This window comes from Hippopotamus amphibius, chromosome 10, assembly GCF_030028045.1.
Source record: "Hippopotamus amphibius kiboko isolate mHipAmp2 chromosome 10, mHipAmp2.hap2, whole genome shotgun sequence".
Taxonomy (NCBI): Eukaryota; Metazoa; Chordata; class Mammalia; order Artiodactyla; family Hippopotamidae; genus Hippopotamus; species Hippopotamus amphibius.
In genome coordinates, this window is record NC_080195.1 from 28,873,579 (window position 1) to 28,878,991 (window position 5,413).

The following is a 5,413-nucleotide window of genomic DNA, read 5'->3' on the forward strand; positions in this document are numbered from 1 at the left end:
TCTTCCCTTTTGAATTTTTATAGAGGCTTCATGACATAGGTATGATTCATTAAATCACTGGTCATTGGTGATTGAACTTGAGATTCAGCCGCTTTCCCCTCCCCAAAGGTCAAGGGGGTGAAAGGTCCAAGCCGCCAATCACGTGACTGGTTCCCCTGGCAACCAGCCCCCACCCCTATGTGCTTTCCAAAAGTCATCTCATTAACATAACAAAAGACAAATTCTCAAGGTTTGAGGGAGCTCTGTGCCAGAACGACCAAATACATATTTTCTTAACAATTGATAGCTTTATTTTATTTCATCTTATTTTATTCTTTTGTCTGTGCCGCATGGCTTGTGGGATCTTAGTTCCCCGGCCGGGGATTGAACCCAGGCCCCAGTAGTCAGAGTGCCGAGTCCTAACCAAACTACTGGACCACCAGGGAATTCCCACATATTTATTAAAACTCACAATATGACACTATCCCTCTAAAGTCATGGAAATTTTCCTTTTGCCCTTTTCGTCCATCTTAACCAACCTTTGTATCACCAAGCCAGAAGGCAGGGGAGCAAGTGCCATGATCAGATTTGCATTTAGAACGTGAGCTTCCAACTAATTTTATTTACACATGAACATAAACAAGGTAATGGTAGATGTAATGCAATCAAAAGGAAGACACTTGGTGTGGGTTACATTTTGTGATATACAGCGGTTTTCTGTTTTATTTAAAAATCAAGATGGACGATGTCAGCAAGAGGGGAAAACTGTCAGGAAACTCAAGAATTGGCCTATATTTATGTTTCATTATTTTAACACCTCAACTTTCCAAAGAGAAATAGCCACCAACGAAAGGCTTCTTCTGGTTCCCCAAGGAACTGTGCAGGAGATGTTCTGGGCATTTCTGTGCCCACTCAGGAGTGGACATGTATCAAGTCAGAGGTGATTCAGTGTAGTGAGCACAGCATGTCTGGGACACAGCCCCCAAGCACTCGGTTGGGCCCGCGGGGTCTCTGGGAAGGCTTGGCCTTCAAGGAGCTGTCCGAGAGATGTTGAGGGTCAGGGGTTTACCAGGCAGAGGAGGTGGAAACAGACATTCAAAGAAGAATCAGCCTGAACAGAGAGAAATTGTCTGGAGCAGGGGGAGGGGTGAGCTGTCCCATGTGGCAACAGCAGGGACTCCTGACTCTCTCATCAAAGTCCCTGAAGGGTCTCACCAGGGCAGCGAGTAATGTGGCCAGAGGTACATCTAGAAGGTGAGCTCAGGCAGTGACGGGGAGCCTGGTTCCCAGCTGTTCCCGAGCCGGCAGCCATGAAGACCCTGGCTGAAGAGTCATTCCAAGGCCAAGTGCAAGGGGGATACTGGCTAGATTCCAAAGAATCTCCAAGATAGAACCTTCGCTCATCGCAGAGCAGACGTTACACCTTAATTGCAAGTGTCCCCAAGAACTAAGTATTGACTGAGCGTGCATCTTTGTTGGCTCAAAAAAACTACAAGATTTGTAAAATTCACTGACACACATGATTAGTCAACGTACATTACCTGCTGACTGCTCCGATGGAGACAGAGGCGTTTCGTTGAAGTAGACAGTAGGAGAATCAGCAACAGGCCTGTAAATAGATCCCTTTTTAATGAATGCACTGATCTTCCCATACGTCTGAGCTTATCTATTTCATCCAGATTTGCCCTTATCCCGGAAAGTTCTGCAACGCAACACAGGAAGTTTTAAAACGCACTCAATCAACCGGTCATTTTGTCCACAGAAAACAAACCAGGAGATCAGGCTGATTGAGGATTCGATGACTTTTTTTTTTTTTTTACATCTTTTTTGCTGTTCTGTCATGGCATTGGATAGATAATAAAATTATTGCCTTCCTCATCCAAGGAATTAAAGCGAAGAGCAGGTACTGTCTTGAAAAATGTTCACGAATGGTTATGCAGGAGGTACCATGGGCTCCCCTGGGAAGCACCAAGGCGCCCAGGACCAGGTGGGAGGGAGGCAGCCCGAGACTGAGGGCAAAATTGCAACCCATTGGCACCGCACATATTTTTCCAATATAAAAGCAAATGGAGAATTCATAAATAAATTGACTATATAAAAGTGTCCCTTTATATTATGGCCTCCCCTTTCCAAGGGGGAAAAAAAAGATTTCTTTTCACGGCCCTCCTATAAAAATATCATTTCTTCTGGGTAATTTTATAGTACCAACAGCACTCCATATCTACTTGAAATACCTAGGCAACCCCCCATCCCAGCCCCCTTACACAAATGATCCAGTAACTAGCCTCAGCCCCACTGCAGAAGCAGCTGTCACATAATTACAACTTCTCATCACACGTTGGGGAAACGAGTTGTGGCGTTTGGGAAAGGTCTGCAAAAATAGGTGTCAGACCTTAACTAATAGTGATTGTCCTTCCATTCTACTGTAATTTACATTTAATTCACACATTTCATTTCCATTTAAAATATGATTACAGTGTTTTGAAGCACATCTCACCTGTCCCCTTGAATTACAGGGAAATGAAAATAACAGGGAACAGCAGGCACCAGGAAGGCTGCTCGAGCCCTGGGCTGCAGGGTCTCCAGCTCACGCCCCTCCCAGGGGCCCAGGGGTGGGAACTGAGGAGCAATGAGGGGCGTGGAGCGGAGGAGGGGAGAGGCAGAATGGGGGAGAAGGATGAGCGGATGTGAGGAGTGGGTGACAGGGCACAGGGAGTGGAGCGGGGAGGGACCCATTGATGGGGATGGAGATTCCCTCTTCCGAGGGCTCCAGCGTGCCTGCTTTGTAAATGCGTTATTTTCTGGCAAGGTGCCCACCTTGTATTTCATTCATTTCAGGTTCATGACCTAATCCTAAATACAGGCAGCAGGAAGCAGATTTTCTCTACTCTGGAGGCAGCAGAAGGAGGAGAGGAGAGGGGAAGGCCGAGGCATCAATGTCAACCCAATACCCTTCGCAACACAGCCGCTCCCACTGCCCTCCTGCATCCTGGCTTCTGCGGCTCAGGGCAGCAGGTGAAAATAGTTCTATGGGCTCCAGGTCAGAGGAGCGATTTATAGAAACAAGATTCTTTAGGAATTTAGTGGCCAAGCTCCTCCAGGTTGTGGCAGGAGACGGGCTGGCCTTATAAAATGAATTCCAGCCGTCGGCATCTGGAGTCACAGCGAGATTTTGGTGCCTGCTCAGATGCAGAAGGAAAGAGCCCTTGGCTATTCAAACAAGCCCCAGATGCTGCCCCAACAACCTTAGGAAAGGCAATGCACATATCAACAGAGTCAAAAAACATTTATAGAGCACCTACTGTATAGTAGGTATCAAGCAGGACAACAATGCTTTTATGTAGTTTTTAATGTATTTTTTAATTTATGTATTTATTTGGCTGTGCAGGGTCTTGGCTGTGGCACGTGGGATCTTTGTTGCTGCATGCAGGATCTTTTTTTTTTTTTTTTTTAAAGCTCTTTATTGGCTCTAGGAGGTGGGTCAAAAAGGATCTTGCTTTGATGTATGTCATAGAGTGTTTTGCCTATGTTTTCCTCTAAGAGTTTTATAATGTCTGGCCTTACATTTAGGTCTTTAATCCATTTTGAGTTTATTTTTGTGTATGGTGTTAGGAAGTGTTCTAATTTCATTCTTTTACATGTAGCTGTCCAATTTTCCCAGCACCACTTATTAAAGAGGCTGTCTTTTTTCCATTGTATGTTCTTGCCTCCTTTGTCAAAGATAAGGTGCCCATATGTGTGTGGGTTTACCTCTGGGTTCTCTATTTTGTTCCATTGATCTACCTTTCTGTTTTTGTGCTGGTACCATACTGTCTTGATCACTGTAGCCCTGTAGTATAGTTTAAAGTCAGGAAGCCTGATTCTACCAACTCCATTTTTCCTTCTCAAGATTGCTTTGGCTATTCGGGGTCTTTTGCGTTTCCATACAAATCATAAGATTTCTTGTTCTAGTTCTGTGAAAAATGCCATTGGTAATTTGATCGGGATTGCATTGTATCTGTAAATTGCTTTGGATAGTACAGTCATTTTCACAATGTTGATTCTTCCAATCCAAGAACATGGTATGTCTCTCCATCTGTTTGTGTCATCTTTGATTTCTTTCATCAGTATTTTATAGTTTTCTGCATACAGGTCTTTTGCCTCCTTAGGCAGAGGATCTTTTTCTCACGGCATAAGGAATCTTCAGTTGCAGCATACGGGATCTTCAGTTGTGGTATACAGGATCTAGTTCCCTGATCAGGGATCGAACCCAGGCCCCTTGCATTGTGAGTGTGGAGTCTCAACCACCACACCACCAGGGAAGTCCCAACAATAATTTTAAATCTTCACTCTCCTCCAACCCCATACCTCCCCATTTATGTGCCTCCTATTTTCTAGAAAAAAAAAAAAAGACACCAGCAGAGAGGAACTCCCTCTGTTCCTATTACTAAAGCATAAAATCTGTTTCTGCCCCGACACTATCCTCTGTCCCTTCTGATACAGCAGACTAGCTGCCCAGCATCCCTGAGGCCATCCTTGGACTTGGACTTTGTATATCATGCTCTCCCACCTTGTCTTTTTTTCATACTCATTCTCTTTATCCCTTCCTTTCTTGTGTATTTAACCTCTCTCTTGAATTGGATCATTCCCAGTGGCTTGAAAACAGGCACCAGTCTTTCAGATTAAAAGGAGAAATGCCCTCAGCCCTTCACCTCTATCCAGCTAAAACCAATCACTTTCCTGCCATTCAAACTTCTCAAAAGTATTATCTCTCCTGTGGCATAGATGGCTTGTTGCCCAAAAAATGTCATTCCCCTCTTCCGATTGCAGAGAGTTACTGACTGTCCAGACAGAGACTGTATTTCCAGCCTCCATTTCACCTAAGTATGGCCATGTTATTAGTTCTACCAATGAAATAAGAGCTAAAGTTGTGGGTAACTTCTAGGCAAAGGCTTTAAGAAGTAGCTTTCTCCAGGCTGTCTTCTGCTTGACTGGTTAGATGCAGAGGACTGCAATGACGAGGTTTCACTAGGGCATGATGCAACCATAAAAAGGAAGGAGGCTGGCTCCCTACATCATATCATGAGAGAAAGCTACCCAATGACCAGGAACATTCTGAAACACAACTGTTACAAGAGCAATACATTAACTTCTGTATAGCAAAGGTGCTGAAACTTTGATTTTTATTTGTTGCAAAACCTAGCACCTCTTAAACCAATAAACTCACCTACCACCCACTCCTTAGTCCACTGCAATCTAGTTTCCAATCTGCTTCTTGCAAACAGATCTCTGTAAAATTACCGATGGTTTCCAGGTTACTAAATTCGATGGGTATTTTTTCCAGTCTCCATCACAGGCTCAGATTCTACTAGGTAATCTCAGAACTCTGAAAACTTGACTTCTGCTCCTAACCGTGTTGAATTAACTGGAGCTGGACTTGCCCACCTTCCATAAA

General features: G+C 44.3%; 1 non-coding gene across 1 annotated transcript; it reads right to left on the minus strand.

Annotated features, from left to right (window-relative positions):
• Positions 1–348: 348 nt before the first annotated feature.
• Positions 349–425, minus strand: TRNAQ-CUG (transfer RNA glutamine (anticodon CUG)). Its single transcript has one exon. It is a non-coding gene; the product is annotated as a tRNA-Gln (tRNA).
• Positions 426–5,413: the final 4,988 nt, after the last annotated feature.